The 21569-nt window shown below is 47.1% G+C and overlaps 1 protein-coding gene across 3 annotated transcripts in view; it reads left to right on the top strand.

Moving 5' to 3' along the window:
* Positions 1–3189: 3189 nt before the first annotated feature.
* The window catches only part of RHOC (ras homolog family member C), a 34440-nt gene continuing 16060 nt past the window's right edge, over positions 3190–21569 (top strand). The window contains exon 1 of one of the 3 annotated variants that reach the window (XM_028734506.2): positions 3190–3588. The gene's annotated coding sequence lies outside the window, so the exon portion shown is untranslated. Of the gene's footprint in view, positions 3659–15470; positions 15495–21569 lie in introns of those variants that run through there. The other 2 variants (XM_028734507.2, XM_077929068.1) reach the window with 2 other exon arrangements.

Raw genomic sequence — 21569 nt, 5'->3', positions numbered from 1 at the left:
GCAGCTAGCATTTTAATTCTGCAGAGCCTCCCAGCTGGTACACAAAACACATCATCTGAGCATTAGATACAACAGATCTCTTTGTTGTGGTAGAAGGAGATGGGGAATCTTCTCCCCCTTAGGAGTTAATGATGACAGAAGACAGCTCCAAAGATGGAGCAAGGTTCAGGCTGAATATTAACAACGGACACAAGGGAGCAGCAGAACGATATATAAAAAGGTAAAGGTACCCCTGCCCGTACGGGCCAGTCTTGACAGACTCTAGGGTTGTGCGCCCATCTCACTCAAGAGGCTGGGGGCCAGCGCTGTCCGCAGACACATCCGGGTCACGTGGCCAGCGTGACATCGCTGCTCTGGCGAGCCAGAACCGCACACGGAAACGCCGTTTACCTTCCCGCTAGTAAGCGGTCCCTATTTATCTACTTGCACCCGGGAGTGCTTTCGAACTGCTAGGTTGGCAGGCGCTGGGACCGAGCAACAGGAGCGCACCCCGCCGCGGGGATTCGAACCGCCGACCGGCAAGCCCTAGGCACTGAGGCTTTTACCCACAGCGCCACCCGCGTCCCAGAACGATATATAGCCCCATTTTAAAAAATCAGGAGGAATCAAGTGTACACTGCAAACAAGGGTTGAGCATTGCATTTACTCTGCCCAGTGCTCACATGTGAGAGTTCATAGGATAATCCTAAATATTTGGGAAAGGGAGGGGACTGGAGATTAGGCTGCAACCAAACATGAATCCAACTTCAGGCAAGGTGCAGAGCATAATCATAAAGCTCACCAAGAGTGGGGAACCTCCAGCCTGCTTGCCCAATGTGGCCCCCCACACCACACCCACAAGTGATGGCAGGGGTGGGGCAGGTTAAGGACACAGCTACTAAGTAACCATCAGGAGCTTAAAGCGAGCAAAGTTTTCAGCAGAAGAAAAAGAGAAGATGGAGGGGATTCCAGGGCAGCTTACAGATACTGGTAGTAAGACAGTCCCATCTATCAGGATAATATAACAGATGCAACACAAACAGAAAAGAGAAAGGGAGGTAGGAGAAAAGAAAGCAGATTCAGACATTAGTTCTGAGTCCCTGAAGTGAGCATCTGGAAAGGTAGTGTAAGTGTTTAAGGAGACGACAAGTTGCTGGCCTCTCAGCTGAGTCAATAGAGAAACCTTTGCAGTCTCCTCTATGGCCTGATTGAATGGTTGTTCCTAGATAATGTTAAGGAGATCCCCCCCTCAAGATTCCAGTTTTGCACAGGCCTCTGATACTGGTTGGGAGCTGCTACTGGAATGAAAGGACACATTGCTCGCAGCACACACAATTCCTTTCCTTTCTATGGGAGCACCTCCTTTGGAGTACATGAAACTAAGAAAAAGCACTGGATGCTGAACGCCTTTGAAACATAAATGGTTTTGAGGTCTGGCTGGGTTGAAGCCAGAGGCCTGGAGGGTGCTTTCTTTCCTGCCTGAGTCATGGGAGTTTAAGTCTATAGCTGGAAGGAGGATAAGCTTTGTTTCCCTAAATCCCCGTGTGAAACAGAAAGAGAGCCTTTCATCCAGATTTAGTAGGTTGGTGCAGGGCTTGTTGCTGCGGGCCATGTGAGTGTGTGTGGTTAGCCTCACCCTCTAGTATTTCTTCCTTTGCTTTTTGTATTTTTAACACATTCACACTTTACTATTGAATTCTGGAGCTTCTCTGTTGGTTGTCTGGTGTTCAGTAAACTTTGATGTAGCCAATAAACCCAACAGCTGTGAGGTGAATTAGATGAACGCATGTGGGATTTGAGCATGGAGGTGAGGGAAGCCTCTGTCCCTCCAGAAGTTGTTGCACTTCAATTCCTCTAATCCCTGACCTATAATTGGCCATGGCTGCTGGGGCTGATAGGAAGTGGAGTCCAGCAACATCTGGAGGACCATCCCTGGATTAGAACAGGTTGGCCAACTTGGTGTCCTCCAGATGTTTTGGACCCATCATTCTCAGCCACAGGGGATTTAGCGAGACTTCCTTGTGTGTGCAAACAGGCACAGTGGAAGTATTAAAAAGACATCACCATGCACCCTGGTCCCCCAGTTTCCAGACTTGATGTCTTTCCCCCCGCTCTTGGCCCTTTTGCCTGAACTCCAGCAAAGCCTTAATCATTCTGGCAATCAGCTACCAGGCCATGTTCCAAGATCTTCCCTAAACAACTCAGGACAAGGTTACCTGCAAGTCCACCAGCCCTTTATACAGACCTAGAAGATAATTTGTATCAAGTCTTCCTCAACCTGGTGCGCTCTGGACATTTGGGACTACAGCTCCCCTCGCTGGCTGGGGCTGATGGGAGTTGGTAGTTCGAAACATCCAAAGGGCACCAGGTTGAGGCTGATTTAGATCACCTTGCAGGGCAACCTACACTGCCATAGGGCGGTGACCCAAAACTTCTGTTGATGCTCCTCTGCTGTGGAACGCCCTTTTCTCTGCTATACACGAAGGAGCAAAAACCAGCCGCTTCAGAGAAAGACCCATCATATTGTCCAGGCTTTTCCTGACCCCTAAGATCAGACTGTGTTTATCTTAATGAATTCCGGGTTTTATATGGTTTTTATAGTAGAATTTTTAGGCTGCATTTCTGTTTTCCTAGTAGTGTTAACTTTTATATTGCACACTGCTCCGAGGTGTTTTTGCTTTTTTAAGCAGTGCACTATAGAAATGTTTGAAACAAACCACTTTTTCCACACCGGTCTGCTGCCCCTGCTGTAGAAGTCTCTCGCTTACTCCAACCCACACGCTCCTCTGTCCATCCGTTGTTGCTCGTGCAGGGCTCCTAGCGGCGTCCTCCCCACCCCTCACCCCGGGTCCTGACCTACCCACACGCCTCCCTCCCATCATGTGCCCAAACGCTGACTCAGCCGTGGCTTGGCCTCCCGAAGCATGTGCGCCGCGCCTCCCACGTCCACTGGGGGAGCAAAGCCACCATCCGACGGGCACTGGGCTTCCAGCGACTCCATGGGCGTAGCCAGTGAGGGGGGGGGCGGCAGCTGCCCCCCTAATCAAGCCTATAAATAAAAATACTTAACTAAATGACCAATGGCATTGCAGATAACTCAGTTCTGCCTCCCCCCCCCCCCCAATAAATCCTGGCTACGCCCATGCGCGGCTCCCAGGGACGTCTCACCAGCTGCGGAACTGAAGGGCGGCTCTCCCGCCAGCAATGGTTCACTTCTCCCCAGAAACGTCGAGCCGAGGCCCCCGCCCTGCTTGGGATCCACGTCCCCTCTCGAGTCCGCTACTACTCTAGAGATCACGGGGTGGGGAAGCGCGCTCTGCGTGTGCTCAGAGGAGGCGAGCTTCCGCGCGCCCGGATGCTCTCGCAACAGCGACCCCTCGAGAAGGCGCCTCTGCGCGCCCGCCCGGCCACTTCCAGACGCAGCACCGGGCGGCGCGACCCTCTCCCGGCGGCCCCTCCCCGAGGCGGGCCGGGAGGCGGCCTCAGCGGCAGTGTCAGCCCCACCAAGCGAGCCCGGTCCCGCCTCTCCGCTCCCCGAAGGCTCGCGCTTAGGCAGGACGGACCGAGAGGCCAGGGAGCGCGGCGGCCGGAGCCTGACTCCGCTTTAAGGTAGCTGGCAAGGCGAGGAGGGAAGCTCGGGATCGGTTTGGCGGCCCGGCCCGGAGCGCCTTTCCCGTAGGTTAGTGAGCGTGACCCTAAAGTAGCCTGGCTTGAATAGGAGTGGAGCTAAGGGGGAAAGGCGTGGTAGGAGTTGGCGGGGCTGGAGGAAGCGAGAGGGGCGCGCGCAAGAAAGCGGGGTGGGGTAGCAGGTTTTGGGAGTGCGGTATGTATCTCTCCATATCTGTAGATATATACATGGGGCAGTTTCAAGTTCAGCCCTTGGAAGGAACCCAACCCAAATCGTTAGGCATGCTTACTCAAAACTAGACCCCGCTGTTGAATGGGGTTTCGTTTCACGTGAATGCGGGGTGCGGGGGAGAGCAGCGTCGTCGTCGTGAGCAAGTCCCACTGAGTTCGATGAGACTTACTCCTTAGTAACCGCGGCTAGCCTTGTAGCCTTAGTCATCCTTCGAAACTCTGCCGTGGTATTTGCTATCAGGGTGGTTAGCAGAGGTGGAGTGGAGCAAGTGAGGGTTGCCTAGTTATTTCAGGTTAATGCACGATCTGAATGCACGTGGGTGTGATACTGTGTCCTTTGCATGGGGGAGGAGGGCACATGCAGTTTCAGTATACAGGATCCAGTGAGCAATGGGGAGAACTGGGGGCAGCTGCTGGGATTTTTTTCCTATGTGGGTTGGAAGGTGTGAAGTGATCTAGGCTTGTGCCGTGGAGAGGTAATTTATTTGAAAGTAACTTTAACAGATGAAACACATTTCTGATTCCCACAGAATCTTAAAAACAGTGGTGAGATGGACTGAACACCTTGTGTGCCCCCCCAACCCTAAATGCCTGGAGGAGTAAAAAGGCTTCTTCATTCAAAAGCCTACTTTCAAAAGCAATGGAAAGCAACGCAAGTCTCTTGCTGGAGACCATTGAGCCATATAGGGGCCACCCCAGAAAAGGCTCTGTTTGTAGTACCTCGCCTCACCTCATTCGCTAAGCATAAGGCAAAAATTGTGAAGAGTTATTTTTTGATCTCTAAAGGCAAGGTGTTGTGCCTTGAGCCTAGCTGGAAGCTGTTCTCTGCTCTGGCCTTGAAAGCGAAGCCTAAATACCTTTTCCATGTCAGTGAGTCACATTAATCTTTGCACGCTGTAAGGCACTCTCTCTTTTTTGTTACTACTTCACAGATTTAGGCGCTGAACCCTGGCTCTGATTAATAATTCCATTTGATTGGTTGCCATTTTAATTCCATTATTTTGTCATGTTCTCAGAATGATGTTTTAAAATGTGAATCCTGTTCATCTTTCCTTGTGTTCAGTAGGTGAAGAATTTCTCTTCACTGATTTGGACAGGAATTGGGATGGGCTGAATCTGTTGGGAGGAAGTTGGAAAAGCACAACTGCTCGTGAGTAACTGAGGATGGGTGGGAGCTCTGATAAGCAAAAAAAAAAAAAAAAAGTTGAACAGTGTGTCAGGGAAGAAAACTAGCACATTTTCTAACTGCTGCCTGCTTTTTGTGTTCATATATACTCGCCAAAGGATGGTTTTGTTAAAGGGTGCTTAATGTGAACAGCATATTCATATATGGAGAATTTGGTTTGAACCAAACAGGCACTGTGATTATTTCTTTTTCACCCCTGCTCCTCATTCCCTGTTTGCTGCATACCTTTCTGTGTGGCTGTTGCATTTCCTTGTTTGAGGATTCCTGTGAAACTGGCTTGCCATGTGATGTGGACAGTGATTCCCTGTGTCCTTTAAAATGCTTGCTTAGCTCACTTTCGGACATTTATATTGGGGTGGGAAGGAGGTTGTGCTAATAGCTTAGGAGCAAGAAAGCATTCCAGAACCATGACTGAACAGTGCCTCTCTCTCTCTGTCTCTCTCTCTCCCCCCCCCCCCCATCCTCCCTCCCTCTCCTTGGAATTTGGCAGCCAAGTCCTTTCATTGCAAACCAGGCTCCCTAAATCCTGCCCCAGCCTTTTAGAAAACACCCACTGAAAATGGCAGTAGCATTGTCACGTTGCTTCACAGGGATATTTGTGACTGGCAGATGCTTTTGTGTCTGTTGACACAAAAGTGGGATTCCAGCATTTCTGTTAGTTAATGGATAAAAGACAGCTTTGCACTCTGGAGTAAGGGATATATATATATATGACACCATTAAATAGGTAACTTGTTTAAGTCTATAATTTTCTCTGCTTGAATATTATAGATGAGTCTTATTTTCACTGTGTGAAGAAGCATCTTGTATGTAGCTTCAAAAACGGGGTTCCAATAGTTTTTTAAACTATGGGTCATTCTTGCCAGCAGACTTTGGACATGCAAACCACCAGGAAAGTTTTGCTGGGCAAGCACTATTGAAACTACTTTGAACTGCATAAATAAATTCTTGTTCAACTCCTATTCACTTCTGGGGGGTTGTGCTGCGAAAGAGAGATTAGAAAGCTCTTTATTGAAGCTGCTTCCAAACTGGCAGAACTTTGTGCTTCCCAATCATTGCTCTATGTGTAATTGTTGTTAACTTTCTATGTTTCAGGGAATATGGAGGATAACACTTTGTATGTGTGCATCCCACTATGTTCCATCTGTACGAGTGCGTGTGACATAACAGTTTGAGTAGGGAAGCAGCAACTCTGAGCATGCTTTTAAAAAAAATTGAATCAATTTTAATTTGTGCTAAAGCACTTTTTATTTAGGCATCGTCATTGTGTGCTTTCTTTGAATTGTTTTAAAGGTACTCTAAAATATTTGCAAAAGGAAAAATATAGCATGGTGCTAAAATAGCACCAACTGAAGGGCTTAATCGATTTAAGTGCTTCTGCATGAACCTTTAAAAAAAAATTTAAGGAAAAAAGGCATTTTAATGCAAAAGAAAAAGTTGATTCAGGGCCCAGTCCTATGGTTCCCTGGGAAGATATAGACCAGGGGTCAGCAAACGTTTTCAGCAGGGGGCTGGTCCACTGTTCCTCAAACTTTGGGGGGGGGGGGGCTGGGCTGTATTTTGGGGGGGAAATTGATGCAAGAGCACTACGAGCCCTGGTGGCTGCTTACCTGTGTCTTGCCAGTGGCAGAGGCTGGTGTCAGCAGAGGGACGATGAGAATGCGCGAAAGGGCTCCAGAGAGGCGCTGCTTAAAACGGCGCTGCTGCTGGCACCAACAAAGTCCAGCCCTCTTACTCTTCTAGGCGTGGCGGGGAGAAGCCAGGTGGAGGGAGGGAGGAGTTTCCGCCACCGCCGCTGTGTGAGGGAAAGAGAGGGAGAACGTGTTCGCTGGCGATCCACGTGGCGATTCCTGGACCATCCGTGGGCCGGATCCAGAAGGCAATTGGACCTGATCCAGCCCATGGGCCTTAGTTTGCCTACCCATGATATAGACAAACCATGAGCTGTAACCAAGGTTTATTCTTGGGTATACAGCTCTGTTTGTCTGGAGGAAACAAACCACGAGCCCAGGTTTGGATGGCATGCTAATCCAAATCATAACTCTCAGCAGCAGAGGGAATAGGGAAGGTGTGACTGTGTTCTCTCCAGGAACCCTTAGATTTGTGTTTTGCCATGATTTGGCTTAGTGTGTATTTAAGCCCAGTGGTCAGATCTCCATGATACATTGAAAATGTTGTTATACCACTTTAACAGTTGGATAATCCAGGTAACTTTATTTTGTTAAGGTTGCTGGAAATTGTTAGTCTGTGACTTAACAAACTACAGTTCTTACGGTTATTGCAAGGAGACTGTGATTGCTAAATAAGAGTGTGCTTTAAATGTATGATGTGGATATGACCAATGTTTCCCAAAATAGCAGTTTGCTTATCTGAATCTTGGAGGAATCACTACAGTGGTGCCTCACAAGACGAAATTAATTCGTTCCGCAAGTCTCTTCGTCTTGCGGTTTTTTCGTCTTGCGATGCACGGTTTCCCATAGGAATGCATTGAAAATCAATTAATGCGTTCCTAGGGAAACCGCCTTCAGACCAGGTCCGGGGACAGTCTGTCCCCGGACCTCTTCTGAAGGCTGGGGGGGGGGGACAAGGGCTTTTCTTCCCACCCCCAGCATTTTAAAAAACCCTGGGACAGCGGAGGACTTCTCCGCTGTCCGGGCGATCTTAAAATGCTGGCGGGCGGCATTTTAAAATCGCCCCGACAGCGGAGGACTTCTCCGCTGTCCGGGGCAATTTAAAAGCCCCTGGGAAGGCAGGCAGGGGGGACAAAGACTTTCGCCCCCTGCCCGCCTTCAGAAGGTGTTCCCGCCCCCCGCCCCGCTTCGGAACAGCGTTCCGAAGTGGGGCGGCTGGGGCAGGTCTTCCCGCCCCCCCTCCCCGCTTCGGAACAGTGTTCCGAAGTGGGGCGGCTGGGGCAGGTCTTCCCGCCCCCCCCTCCCCGCTTCGGAACAGCGTTCCGAAGTGGGGTGGCTGGGGCAGGTGTCCCCGCCCCCCCTCCCCGCTTCGGAACAGCATTCCGAAGTGGGGCGGCTGGGGCAGGTGATCCCGCCCCCCCTCCCTGCTTCGGAACAGCGTTCCGAAGTGGGGCGGCTGGGGCAGGTGATCCCGCCCTCCCTCCCCGCTTCGGAACAGCGTTCCGAAGTGGGGCGGCTGGGACAGGTCTTCCCGCCCCCCCTCCCCGCTTCGGAACAGCGTTCCGAAGTGGGGCGGCTGGGGCAGGTGTCCCCGCCCCCCCTCCCCGCTTCGGAACAGCGTTCCGAAGTGGGGCGGCTGGGGCAGGTGATCCCGCCCCCCCTCCCCGCTTCGGAACAGCGTTCCGAAGTGGGGCGGCTGGGGCAGGTCTTCCCGCCCCCCCTCCCCGCTTCGGAACAGCGTTCCGAAGTGGGGCGGCTGGGGCAGGTGATCCCGCCCCCCCCCCTTCGGAACAGCGTTTTAAAATGCTGGGGGTCGGGAGCGAAGCGCTGCCGACCCCCAGCATTTTAAAATCTCCTCGGGACAGAGACTTCTCTGCTGTCCCTTGGAGATTTTAAAATGCTGGGGTCGGCAGCGAACGCTTCGCTCCCGACCCCCAGCATTTTAAAACCTCCCCTGGACACGGGGAGATTTTAAAATGCTAGGGGTCGGCAGCGCTTCCCTCCCGACCCCCAGCATTTTAAAATCTCCTCGGGACAGAGACTTCTCTGCTGTCCCTTGGAGATTTTAAAATGCTGGGGGTCGGCAGCGAACGCTTCGCTCCCGCCCGCCAGCATTTTAAGATCACCCGGGGCAGGCGGGGGGAAGGCAGGCGGGGGGGAGCAAAGACTTTTGCCCCCCGCCGGCCTTCAGAAGAGGTCCTCTTCTGAAGGCCGGCTGTGGGCGAAAGTCTTTGCTCCCGACCGCCAGCATTTCCCTATGGGCTTTCGTCTTGCGATGCAAGCCCATAGGGAAATTCGTCTTGCGAAGCGCCTCCAAAACAGAAAACCCTTTCGTCTTGCGGGTTTTCCGTCTTGCGAGGCATTCGTCTTGCGGGGTACCACTGTATTTCGAAGGCTAAATTAAGTCTCTCAACTTTTTTCCCCACGCACCCACAGCAGTGTGTCCTCTTGCATCTTGTACAGCAATCCCTTCAGCTTGTTCATAGGGAGGTGTCTATCATTGCAGTCCAGTGGACAGTGTCAAGCCTGAATGGGTTAACAGAGCTTAGACTGCATTTAGTCACACAGATACCGTAACAGAGGCAATCCTTCTTTCCAAAGATTTCATCACATCTCAACAGAGGACTGGATCTAGAAAGATAAAAACCACTGCAAACCTGGGGAGGGAAGAATTCATTGTTTTCTGGATCTGACAGTCAGATCTATTTATGTGAAGCTTAGGCGACAAGTGAAAAACTCAGTAGCATCGCCGCCTTGCCAAAATGAATGAATGTGGGCATTGTCTTCATTGAAAGAGAAATTATTCCATAATCTTGACTGGAGTGTAAATCTGGGAGGAAAAAGGAGAGCGTTCATCTGAGTATGTGTTTGTTTAACTTACTGTAGCTTGGCCTGCTACAAAAAAAAAATACTTCTAAAAAGTAAAGTATAGGATACAACAAAACAAATGCTTACTCAAAGCAATCTGACTAGTTTGGCTGCTCTGAAAAGTTAACTTTGTCTCCAGTGTTGCTGTGACATTTGACAACAAGGTTCCTGCACTGTAAATCAGTGTAGCACTGTAAGTCAGAACTATGAGGCACATGTGACTTACTAACACATGCTCTTTCAGGCTTATACCTTGGGCAAAACATGCAAAGTTTCATGAATACTGTGATCCATCCCACTTCCTTTGCTGATTCACGTTTTAAACCTCCTTTCCGTAGGGGTAATAATAATATTTTGTGGATGCGCAGATGAGAATCAAGAATTCTTAACTCAAACAAACAAACAAACAAACAAATTCATAAACTCAGCCCTGCATGGTAATGTGTTGGTCAAGACCCATCCAGACCATAGTAGGGCCAACTTAAACATTTGTTAGAGACCTATGGCTGGGATCCTGTCTCTCTACTGAATGCCTGAAAAGGGTAGGTGCTTGCTCTTTCCCTCCAACCTATCGCTTTTCATCTCCTCTCCCTCCCACTGCTGCTTCTCTGTTAGCCACAGCAAAAGATGTACCATATTTTTCGCTCTATAGGATGCACCCGACCATGGGACGCACCTTGTTTTAGAGGGGGAGAACAAGAAAAAAAATATCTCCCCCTCTCTGCTCAGCGCCCCTTCAGCCCCTTCAATTTCTCCTCCCATTTCTCCTCCCGCTTGGTTGAAGGGGTGCTGCGCAGCTCTCCCTCTCTGCTGAAGCCAAGAGAGTCTTGCTCTCCCAGCTTCAGCAAAAGGAACCTGAAGCCTCCGGAGCACAGCGGGACCTCCCTGAGTTCTCGCTGTGCTCCGGAGGTTTCGGGTTCCTTTTGCTGAAGCTGAGAGAGCAAGACTCCCCTGACTTCAGCGAAAGGAACCTGAAGCCTTTAGAGCACAGTGGGAACTCGCGCTGTGCTCCGAAGGCTTCAGGCGGCTATCCCTGAAGCCTGGAGAGCAAGAGGGGTGGGTGCGCACGACCCCTCTCGCTCTCCAAGCTTCAGCGAAAGCAATGTGAAGCCTCTGGAGTGCGGAGGCAGCACTCCCTCTGTGCTTCGGAGGCTTCGCATTGCTATTGCTGAAGCCAAGGAGCCTGCATTTGCTCAATAGGACGCACACACATTTCCCCTTAATTTTTGGAGGGGGAAAAGTGTGTCCTATAGAGCGAAAAATATGGTACTTAGGGGCCACAGCTAGAGAAAAGAGTGCAATTTGGGACTCCAGCTTGTCCTGCCAGTTTCTCCTGGGAAAACCCAATCTTTTTCACCGAATCCAGTGGGATTTTCCATGGAGTGATGCTTGATCTGATTCAATGTTAAAGAGTGGGCTTTTCTGGGAAAAGCAGCAGGGCAAACAGAAAATGTCTCCGCCCCATTCTTTCTTGGCACAGGACAAGCAGAAGTGTGGACGAGCCCTTAGAGTGGATAAAGGCTGATTTGGAAGCAGGGAAGGGCTCCTTAACATTTTCTGCACCTGAACAATTCTTCAGTTGATGCATCTCCCAGGGAGTAAGATGAAGTGGGATGCAGGAAAAGGTTTGAATCTTAAATTTGGAAAGAGTGTGCTGGTGGTCATCTAGCCCAACCCCCCATTTGATGCAGGAACTGTAATGCAGGGCATTACAAATCCCTGACAGGTGGCTCACCAGCCTCACCACTAGTGAATCCAACCACTTCCTAAGGCAGACTGTTGCACAGTTGTTGGAGATTAAATAGCTGCCTTCTCACCAAATCTCATTTTCTCTTTCTGCCAGTTCTTAGGTGAGAGACAAAGACTCGGATTCCCAGCTGTCCTGCCAAATGACTAGCTCGGCCCTTAAATCCCAATTCCCTTAGATCACTACTGTAGTTCTGAATTGTGTGCCTTGGCACACTTGTGTACTTGTAAGAATTGTCTGTACCAGGAGCAAATATATAAATAAAATGAGAGCCTGGAGAAACCAGCTCAGGAGAGAGGAGATGCCAGATGCATCTATGCATGAATTGCTGATCTCTGGTCTTTTCTGCTTCTGTTTGGTTTTTGCTAGTTGGGTGAGTAATTCTGCTGCATTGCATGTGATGGTTAATCCTATCACTGCTGCTGCTGCTGCTGCTGCAGCACAGCAGCCTGTCTCTTGCACCTTCATGTCAGGAGCAAGCTGTGCACCAGAATGTGGGCTGTGTGGATTTTCCTTCATGGGGGTGGGTGTGTTAAAGTCTAGCCCAAGGAAGAGTGGAACAGGGCACTTTCCTTGCCCAAATTCCATGTCTCCTTCCCTCATTTTTGGGGTGAAATTGTTTTTCAAAAAGGGTGTGGTGAAGGCTTCAGCCTCCTCTCCTACCTGCCTTTACTAGCTTTAAATTGCCCTTTGCCCCAGTTTATTGTGAAAGAAGTGACAGGTTAGAGCCGTACCTGGGGGGGGGGGGCTTGCCAGGTGTTTTGCCCCAGGTGGAGCCTCCGGAGGGGTGCCACTGAGGCTACCAGGCTGTGTTTGCGTATGTAAATGTGCAAGGGGATGCCAAAATGGGTCTTTGTCCTGGGTGAAATAAAGCCCTGTTTCGCCCCTGCGACTAGTTACACGTACAGGAGCATAGGATATTGGGCTCTTTAGAGCATAGGCAAATCCTATATGTTTTTGTTTAGAATGCTTATAACACACGAGAGGCTCTTAAAGCATCTTACAAGAGATTCTTACAATAATGACACATTCAGATCTAATGAGGAGCAGAAATCACAGGGCAGCATTTCCTGCCCTCCTCCTCGCTTTGCCCTGGGGTTATAGCACACAGTAGCTCCCACCAAAATCCTCTGAGGCAAGGAAGTGATGCTGAGTGGCTAGACCTTGCTCTGTCTGTCATGGAATCTGAAGTATTGTTGTATTTTCTAAAACTAAATCTTTGGGGGTGTGAGAGTGAAGTGTGCTTCTTGGTTTTAATTGAGCAAAAGGTGTTCTTCAGTTTCCAGATGTTTGTGAAATGCATTCAGATTATTTCAAAACAAGGTTTTTATGGGGTAGAGGGCACTTGCTCCCTCTGTTTGCTGCTTTTTCCTTGCCAGAAATGACAGACTGAATAGTCCCAAGAACTGCCGTAACAGGAAGGGTTTTCAGTCCCAGTAAGTGCATCACCTTTTACAAGGCTGCATCTCAAACTTTATGGGCTTTGATAAAGAACAGGCTAGTCAGTTTTGTACTTGTTTGAAAGCTCACGTCCGAATATATTTCCCAGTTCATCCTTTATGCCCCTGGTGCTATAAATGGTAGAAAGGAAATGTTCATGTTCAGGAAGTGTCTTTGTTTCTCTTGATGTGTGCTAAAATAAACTTTATAACCTGAAGATGAACGAAGCATAAACTTCTCCACTTTGGCGCTTGGGCTTCAACATCACGTGCGCTGCTTGGTGTTTTGCAACAGGAGGCGAGGAGTTTTGTGTTTGATTCTGCTAAATGGAATTTGGCAGCACAGATTTATAAAGGATAGACCTATCAGGTACACTTGACCCAATGATGGTTGATCTGCTCCAGGCTTCTCAGTGTGTTTCCTAGCTAGCACAGGCATACACCTGATAACTGAAGCAGAGCTGTAGCTTGGGGGGGGGGGGTAGCCAGGTTTTTTGCCCTGGGTGAAGTCTCCAGGGGTATTGAGGCTCCCAGCCTGTGTGCATGTGTACACAAGTGTGAGTGGGGGGAGGGAGTGTGCCAAACTGGGTATTTGACTTGGGTGAAAAAAAGCCAGGTTTCGCCCTGCCTGAAGAAAAGATGTGGCACATTAATTGGAATGAATTTTATTGCATCATTTTACAATGTGAATGGCTTAAAAGCTGCAGACTTTACTAAGGCTAGTGGAGGACAATGAAACAAAATATATACAACTTCCATAGGTTGTGATATGTCAACCATGTTCAAAAACAAAATCTGTCTGCTCAGATAACTTTGGATTGATCTTCCAAATGTCACTTGATAACTTTCAAAATGTCTCTTCCATCTGTCATGTCATGATGGAATTGCCTATTGCCAAAGAAAGAGTATGTTTCCTGAACCTGTGTTTGCTGAGGTAATGGTGATGGTAGGGAGAATCAGTAGGTGTTTTCCCCCTTTTCTATCCACTTATTGTCCCTTGCAGATGCCCCTAGTTTCTCTTTCTCCAGTTGAACTGGTTTCTTGTCTCACATCCTTCAGTTTGGTAGGGGAAGGGAGAGGAGTTTTAAGTGGCTGCAGGGGTGCCAACTAGAATAAAATATTGGAGGGTCCAAGTAAGCCCCACCCCACATAATCAATCACATGACACAGTGCACACACATTGTGTGAATGGCAATTCCCATGAGCTTTGGGGGACACCCTCAATTATTTTATTGGGGATGAAGACCCCTCAGCATCTAGGAGTTGGCTCCTATGAGCAGCTGGGCTTGGCAGGAGAGGGGGGAGTGGCATTAGGACCTTAAGCTGCTTCTGTGTGGTGACCGGCACTTGGGGCAACATTCTCTACATGGGTATCTCACCCTAGGTTCCCAACAGAAATCTTTGTTGATTTGTACAGAAACTAAGAGGGTTTCTGCTGAACTTGCATTTGACGTTGGGCTGAGTAGTTCAAAAGTAAGGAAACACTAAAAAAGGAAAAGGAAAACCTAAAAGGAGAATGATACATGTTCTGTGTGGGAACTGATGTGTTGCAGTCTTGTACATGGCTACTCGGAAATAAACTCCATTGTGTTCAATGGGACTTTTCTCCCACAAAATCGGACTGAACAATATGTACACAGTTCCCTTTGATTTTGGTTGGAACGAATACCCATGCAAACACAAGCCACAGACTTCTATCTTTTTGTGTATTGTGCAGCATTTTCTGCCCGTTTACAAATGTACAGTTGCTTGCTTTGCCAAAAATCTCATCATCTGGATCAGATGTCAGGAAGCAGAGATCGATATAAAAGCTGTGGAAGATGTGGAGCGTAGTCTTCTGTGTCTGTTGCTTTTCTTGTCTGAGCCAGTTTGTCAAGCTTCCTGCTGACTGTATCTGAAATCCTAGATTGCAGTTCGATACCCACTTCTTTTCTTCTTTTCCTTCCTTGTTCTAACTTGGAGTGCTCAGTGCATGCAGCTTCCATTACCTTCAGGTTTTTGTTGTCTTGGGTCTCCTGGCTTGGCTTGGTCTGCTGTGTGTCACTGTTGGCTCCAGCTCTACAATCCATTTACTGAATCAGCAAAGTTTACCTCTTGAGCATGTTCCTATGTATTTTGTGCCTGCTCTGAAGAGATGCCTTGTTTGGTGCTTTCTCATTTACTTCTTTCAGCTCCCTGAGCAGAGGTCTCTTTTCATTCATGGATTTTCTGTGTTGCTTCTGAAACTGCTTGTTTAAAATCCCTTTCTCAGTGCAAAATTTCTAAGCCTGTTTAGAACTCTATGCAGTGACCAAAACAAAGGAGAAAGTTTCTTTTTATAATTTTCCTGTTAGATTTACCAGGCAGCTTTTACACCACCCATCACCCTGGTTTTGGGCTCTGAGGCTGATTTGGCAGCTCTGCTGGTCTCAGTTCCCTCCCTTTTCAAAAGCTGTTTGCCTAGTTCCAAATGATGTGCTCCCTTATGCAGCCTTGTACATTTTTCTATATAAATAGAAGTGTAAGGATGTTGTCAGGCTGCAGTCCACGTGAACTGCAACGTGGCAATGGCCTGAATGAGCAGGTAGGCAGCCCAGCTGAGTAGCCAGAACAAGCCAGAGCAGCTCTCTAGCAACTGTCCTTCTCTCTTGCCCCTCAAACTGACACCACTATTTTGGCTTCAGCAATGCTGGAGGCAGAGAGAAGGGAAGTGGCAGCAGAGCAGAATGGTTACTGGAGAGCTAGCCCAGCCTCCCCTGCCTGATCCTCTGTGACTTGCCTGTGCCGGGGTTTGGGTGAATTGTAAGGTGAGCGGGCCACAATTTGGGTGAGATGTAAGGGTGAGTTTGGCAAGGTTTAAAGGGGAGGGCGTTGGTGAGGTGTAAATGGGGAGGAGAGGGGGTTGGTAGGGAGTAGGCGGGTTTGTAAGTGAAATGGGCAGAAACTTTGTTCCTTATCTGCTTGACCTCTGGGTTTCCATGCTGGTAGAGGAGGAAGAGGCTTTGCTTCTTCCACGGATAACATGGAAACCAAGAAGGTTGGTAGAGGAGGAATGGAACAGTCCATCTTTCCTCTACCAGCCTGCTCACTTGGCTGCATAAAATTCCTAGTCAGCTGTGGCTACCAAGTAAGTCATTAGGTTGTCATCATGGTTTCTAATTAATGTGGGTCATTGCTGATATGTACACAGATTGCACAGATTTGAGATAAATGTTATATTAAAAAGTGGATCAAAACTGTCGCCATCTTGGCCTGTTTAATAGGTGCGGTCTTCTGTGACAATGCCGGTGGGCTGAAAAGAAAAGGTGGCAGGCCAGATTATGCCTATGGGCTGGAGGTTCCCCACTGCTGGACTATCAGTGCAAAATGTATTGGTAGTAGATTATTACCCTTCTTAGGATAAACCAGCATGCCCATAGCAGCATATGAGTATATTGCACAGAGTTCTTCATCATGGTAAATGTTTAATCTTGTAAAGGTTTCTTCCTCTACTATGTTAGCAATGAAATAAACTGCAGGCAAGTGCTTAATCACATTCTCCACCGCTTGTCAAAAAAGTCTTGCTTAAGGGCGTCTCCTACTCTTTGTGAACCTTGGTTGGTTTCTATTACTGACCTGATGAACTCAACAAGTAGCTACTTGCATCGCTGTCATGCATTAATGCTTCAGTGGGATGAGTAAGCTTGCATTAAGTGTTTAATTATTGAGTGGAAACCTTTACAAGGCCATGTTGAGAAGTTCTTGATTTATACAATAATTGGGGAAATATGGCTGGAATATAGAACGTTATATGTGTGTGTGTATACACACACACACACACACACACATATATGTCAGTAAACACTACTTTGTGGCACATTTCAGAGCAGTTATTATGAAATCATGCATTTAGGTACATTCTTAGGGTCAAACTAGATGCAATGGTAATTGTTTGAATGCAATTAATGTGAATATTTTTAAATGTCTAAACAGTTGTGAGTGTGTTTGAGCAGCAGGGGAGGCTTCACTTCCAATGTAAATAAATTTGGGCTGATTTTTGTTAGGACCACAACAGGCTGAGAAGGGTTAAAAATTTCCTCTCTCTCTGCCCCCAGCTGCTATTTTATAAGTTTTCAAAGGTGCACCTTAATGTCTAGACATTTTTTGCAGCATCATTTGATTGACGGGGTTGACGCGATCGGTTCCGGGGTTGACGCGATCGGTTTAATGGCGGATTCCCTCCGAGCTCCGGAGGGAATCGGCTCCATCGAGGACGGGTCTTGCCGCGCCGGCGACGCGGGGGCCCTTAGAAACCACAGGTGCGGATACCTGTGGACCTGGTGACTCGGTGGGCACCTTAAGCGCCCTCCTTGACAGTCGAAGAGCCTTTTTAAAGGCTGCGGAGAAGGTCTGAGGAGTGGAGTGGTGCTGAGAGTCGATCGCTACCTCGGTGGAGCGAAGCCGCAAGCCATTGCCGGAGAGCGTCAACTTTCTTCCTGACATTCGGACTGAAACAAACACCCTCGTGAGTAAAACGAAATTTGGATTTTAAAAGAAATCAACTTTTTTAATTTGGCGAACGGGGGGGCTGTGTCAAAAGGAAGTCCGCACCCCCCCCCTTGCATGCACGATCGGAAGCAAGGAGCGAAAGCCTAAGATCGTTGTCTTTTGGGACTGATAGAAGATTCCATCGATTTGTGAAAATAAGCTTTTTTTTTCTTTCTTTTTTGTTTTTTTAAGTTGTGCTGGAGGAAGAGGTGTATTTGGGAAAATTTTTGGGAACCCCCACCCGGGATCCGGGAGTGTTCCGCATTAGCCTAGCCTGAAAGAAAGGGAGTTTGACAGCTGTCATCTGAGCTGTCAAACAGCGGAATCAAGACAAGAACTGTATCTTTATATCTCTCTGATCCAAAGGTGTTACATTTAACCAGAAGTGGCTGGAAAATAAGTAACAACAAGTAATAACAAAGTAATAGACTGTTGGTAAAGGGAAAAAAAAAAATGGCAATCCCCCTAGGGGAGAACAGAGACATTACAATGGCTGCAGAAGGAAAATTACAAGCGGAAATAGAAAGAGCCCTTTTTCTCGTGGGAATTCTACAAGAGCAAGAGATAGTTATGGACAAACAGCTCACGGTTTTGATTTCAAAAACAAGCAACTCTACTGACGGAACTGAGGATTTGACCTTGAAAGATTCTGCAGCTGAACTGGAAAAAGTTTCTTTGAAGTTGGAGGACAAGGAGTCTGGAGGGCAAAAAGTACAGGAACAGGACTTCATGCAGCAAGGGGACAGAGAAGTTTATTGGATTATGGATTTTGAAAAGAGAAAAGTAAAGGAGGAAGATTTTGGACACTACAGATGGGAAGCTGAAATAATGAAGAAATATAACTGGGACTTCCTCCTCTTTTCTGGCATTGGTGAATGTGATTTAAGGGAATATTCGGCAGAACCCCTGCAGCAAGTCCTTCCAACTAGGTTTGACTGGAGAGAAGGTGAAGAGACTGTATTGGACATCCCTCGAGACTGGAAGATCAATAAGAAGGATTATCAACAAAACAGGCAGAGAGAGACTCAAATGGTGTTAGAGGCCTCAGATGTGAGGAATCCGGGCTAGGAGTCTTATAAGAGGGCAGATATCTAGGAAGGGACAGATATCCGGACAAGGAGGGAGGGGGAAAATAGAAAGTTTTAAAACTAGTTTATGACTTTCGAGTTTTATAATTTTGACTTATATTTTAACATGAAAATGGGGAAATTTATGGTAAAAGAACCTCGATCGATCTTAGAAAAAGAATTTAAGGAATATAAGAAAATGGGATAAATAAGTTGGGCCTAATAAAGGGAATTAAGTTTAAATATAATAAGAAGAGGTTTAAGGAATGAAACAAGAACTTGCTGAATTAAGTGTGAAAATTGGGATGCATGGGCGGGGGTGGGGGGAAGTCAATGAAAGAGGGTTATGAAAGAATCTATTTGTGATTATTTCTCTCTCTCTTTTTTTCCTTTCTTTTTTTTCTTTTTCTTCTCTTCTTTCTTTCTTTTTTTCCTTTCTTTCTTCTTTCTTTTTTGCTTTGTATTAAAATTTGAAAATCCAATAAAAATTATATTAAAAAAAAAAAAAAATAATAATGCATGGCATATGAATAGGTGTGGTTTGCACAGCCAGGAATTCTTGGCTTTAGCAGCTGGCAAGTAAGTGGTGGGAGACTTTGATAAGAGAGCAGATAAATTTACACACTTTGCTACTTTGCTTGTGACTCTCCAGTGTGTTGGGTGGAATTCTTGTCTTTCCAGTGTGGCTTCCTGGTCCTTCAAATGAAGGTCTCTCCTTAAAATAACTTGCTGCTGGCTACTACCACTTTGGCAGGGGCTGATGGGAGTTGTTGTGCAATATATCTAGAGAGCACTAGGTTGGCGAAGAGTGTAGTCTACACCCTTCTCAAAGCACAGGGTGTGTTGCATGCAGATGGATTGCAATTCATGTCTCTCATAACTGGGCTCTTGACCTAGGTTGCATTCAGCCAGCTTTTTCATTTTGTTTTGCAATTGCTGACCTTTTGTAAAATACGCAAAACCTTTTTTTCCTGACCTACCTCCCCAAATATATAGTTCCAAGTAACAGGCAGACTGAAAGCATTGACTGCTCTTTCCAAATTCTCCTTTCTGGTGTTGCAAGAGAATGCTTCACATTCCCAAATTCCCTTTGCCCTGTATTTAAGATAAGGTGACAGCAGGGAAAACGGGGCCTGCACTGACCGATGAAATACAAACATAGGCTGCTTCCCTTCAATAATAATATTAAAAAGAACAAAGAGTCCCAATAGCAGGGACCATCTTGACCTTAGAATGCCAGTTCCTCTGACTTGTTTTGCTATATCTTACTTTTATTTCCCTTTCCGCAGTTTGGGTCACACCTCCGAATGTCTGGCACACAAGTTAAGAACACTGTGCTGCTTATGCGGCTAACTGTGATAGTGCAGAGTTATTGTGATACTGTTGCAGGTTTTAATTGTTTTGAAACATGAACTGGTGTGTGGCGCAGAGGTTAAGAGGCTGAGCCGTAAACCAGGTTATCCTTGGTTCAGATGGTATTGAGCTAGGGCACTGGGCATGGTCCTCCTCAGCTTTAATCTTTAACCCTGCAACACCCCCTGTGAGACAGGAGGGAGAGAGAGAGAGAGAGAGACTGCTCAAGGTCACCCAGAGAATTACACAGCAGGTCCTGGTGTCTAGCCCTTACACAAAACAGCTCTCCTAGTTGCCTCCAGTATCATGAACTCCAGTAGGTGAGCTTAGGTATACAGTACCACTTTCTCTCAGACTCCATCTTAAATACACAGATGGCAATACAGTGGTACCTTGGTTCTCAAACGCCTTGGTACTCAAACAACAACTTAGAACCCAAACATTGCAAACCCAGAAGTGTTCCGGTTTGTGAACTTTTTTTGGAAGCCGAATGTGCTCTGATTTGAGTGTTACGCTTCCGATTTGAGTGTTATGCTGAGGTCTGTCTGTTTTTGCTATATATATTTTTTTGCGTTTTTGCGGCTTTATTGTTTCGTTTTTGTGACTGCGTGGGACCCAGTTCAGCTACTGATTGATTGTGTGACTGCAGTACATTGTTTATTTCTTTCATTTTATGGATCAATGGTCTCGTTAGATAGTAAAATTCATGTTAAATTGCTGTTTTATGGGTTGTTTTTAAAAGTCTGGAACACATTAATCCATTTTGCATTACTTTCTATGGGAAAATGTGCCTTGCTTTTGGAATGCTTTGGTTTTGGAACAGACCTCTGGAACGGATTAAGTTTGAGAACCAAGGTTCCACTGTATTTGTTTGAAATGGCTTGGATCTTAGGTGCCATTACGAAAAAAGCCCTTCCATGCATTGCTTGCTGCACCTCAGAAGGTGTAGAGATGCTTTGAAGATGGTCTTAACAGCCAGGGTGGTTAATATTTTGCATATCTTGAGGTAATAGCTGAGTGGCAGAGCACATCCTTTACAGGTTCATTGACCCTCCATTATCATGTAGGGCTGCACTTAATGAAATCCCCCAAAGTCACTGCTAGATAATTAGGCAATGCTGAGCCTATACTTGGAGCTTCCTCTGTTCCCAGATCATTTTGGTGTTGTAGACCAAGCCAGGCACTTTGGAATTGTGCCCAGGAATGAACTGGTAGCTACTCTATCTCTTTAAGCACTGTAAGGATGTACTGGGCTGTTGGAGTGTGATCTTATGTGTGCTTGCTTTGCTGATAAGTTTTTGGACCAGTTGAAGTTTCTGGACAGTCTTCAAAACGTTCCTTCATGTGAGTAGCATGCAAAGGGGGTCCATGTGTAAAAAGGGTGAACCCATTGCCTCTCCCAAACATGCATGCGTTAGGTGGGGTTTCCTGAGCTGGGATGTCCTTCCCTAATGTGCTGATGTCAGAGATGGGGTTGGGAGAAGCCACATTTGGGGGCAGGGCCAGCAGTACAGTCTTGCTGTTTATTTCTTCATGTGGAACCCCTTGCACACAAGAAGTGAGCTAATGCCATGCTTCACAGGGTTGTCTGTAACAGTTACTGAAATTTTGTATATGATGAAGTACTTTGTGTGCAGTAGAGTGCTATATAAAATGCTAAGTGTTGATAATGTTATTCAGATCTACTGTTTAATGCTCCTTAAGTGTGTTGAAAACCAACATATTGTGTCTGCAGGATAGAAGGCAATGGCGATTTAAGATATCAGCCTTGTAGAGTATCGTTATTATCTATCTTCAGTTATATATAACTGGGAATTCCTCTTTTGTAGATAAGGCCATCTCTTTATAAACAGAACCTAGGTAACAAAATCTCTTGGGGTGGAATTGTTCAAATTTGGCTTATCTCAAGGCTGGCTGGCATTTCACAATGCGTAC

The sequence above is a fragment of the Podarcis muralis genome, chromosome 5 (assembly GCF_964188315.1).
Source record: "Podarcis muralis chromosome 5, rPodMur119.hap1.1, whole genome shotgun sequence".
Taxonomy (NCBI): Eukaryota; Metazoa; Chordata; class Lepidosauria; order Squamata; family Lacertidae; genus Podarcis; species Podarcis muralis.
The sequence above is the reverse complement of the archived record's forward strand: the minus strand, read 5'-3'. Positions and strand labels throughout refer to the sequence as shown.